Genomic DNA, 1,495 nt, shown 5'->3' with positions numbered 1-1,495 from the left:
CCTCCATTCTGCTTGTGCTGCGTCCAACACTTCCAGGGTCTTTGCTTATAGCCCTTCTCTGCTCTTTTCAGACTGAATTGATGAGAAAAAGGCACACACACATGAAATACCCGGCTTTTGGCAGGCACTGTGACACACACACACACACACACACACACACACACACACACACACACATATACACACAGATGCATACTGCGCTCTGAAACCCACTGCAGTGACCTTTCAGATGCAGATGGAGCAGCCGCCTCTCTCCACAGCAAAAATGTCAACATCTTCTGCGCTCAACCTGCTTCTAAGAAAAACCAAGCTGGCAGCAGGTCAGCGTTTGTGTCTCCTACACACGAGCTGAACACACACTCGGTCATTTTGTGTAAATGCTCACATTACTTGATGTGTTTAGGAGTGTAAATTCCCAGAGTCATTTATTCAAAGGCGAAGGAGGGAGAGGAGCACTGGGACCAGCTGCAACCCCTCTGCATTTATCCACACAYTTAAATCCTGCAGTATAACACTATCTGTTTGTTTCAGCATAAGAAGGCTGTGAAATCCGGGGGCTATCAGAGGGAAGAGATGGAACCATGTGAGCCATGGTTTTGGGATGAAGCTCTGCCTGGAGGGTCACCTTAACTTCAGAAGCTAACGCCTGTGTCATCACAATCCAGAAAATATTGAATCTTAACGCCCAGGTCTGGATGACCTGATAAATAATGTCATACTTACAGCATGACTCATGAGTCATCACTTGCACAACCCCATTTATGAAAAAGAGGGACATTTGAATATGTGGAAAATGTCAAGCAAAACCAGAAAGTAATGATTTGCTAATCTTAAAGAGGGATGTTATGTATTTTGCAGGTACACAGTTCAATTTTGTATCACAATCAAGTAACTATGTTACCTTCAGTTGTTCTAAAAATYCTGTATCACCAATAAATTTGWTTTCATATCGTAGTCTATCAAAAGGCCTTGAAATTAGCCTCTGTCTCTTTAAGAACATCCTACTGTTTCCAACACTCCCACTTCAGCACGTCTTCACATAAATGCTTCATGGGAGAGGTGCTCTGTGGGGCRGGATCGGCTGCAGACTGAGCTTCAGTTTTGTTAGGCAGCTCCACATGGCTACCACAGGACATTCAAAGATTACTCATTGGCTGTGTCTGCTCATGAATACAAGRAATRTGTTTTTGGTTGAGGCAGTTCATAGTGCACATAAAAATGACAAATACATGGGACTAGAGGCATGAAAGAAGAGACCAGAAGATGAGATAAAGTGCCAGATCTTCTGTGTTGTGAAAGTAAATGGTTTACATGTAGCAAAGCAAATGAAGAAAAATAAATAAAATACAACAGAGCTCCTGACCTTTCTTGCCATCTGCGGCACCATATGAATGATTTAAAGCAACACTCGAGGTATGTTTTTGATGTGGGAAAGACGTTATAACATGATATACTGTAAAGTTAAAATAATTCAATTTTGCATTCCCCCCCCCCC

This window comes from Austrofundulus limnaeus, unplaced genomic scaffold (genome assembly GCF_001266775.1).
Source record: "Austrofundulus limnaeus strain Quisiro unplaced genomic scaffold, Austrofundulus_limnaeus-1.0 Scaffold95, whole genome shotgun sequence".
In the NCBI taxonomy this organism is placed as follows: domain Eukaryota; kingdom Metazoa; phylum Chordata; class Actinopteri; order Cyprinodontiformes; family Rivulidae; genus Austrofundulus; species Austrofundulus limnaeus.
The sequence above is the reverse complement of the archived record's forward strand: the minus strand, read 5'-3'. Positions refer to the sequence as shown.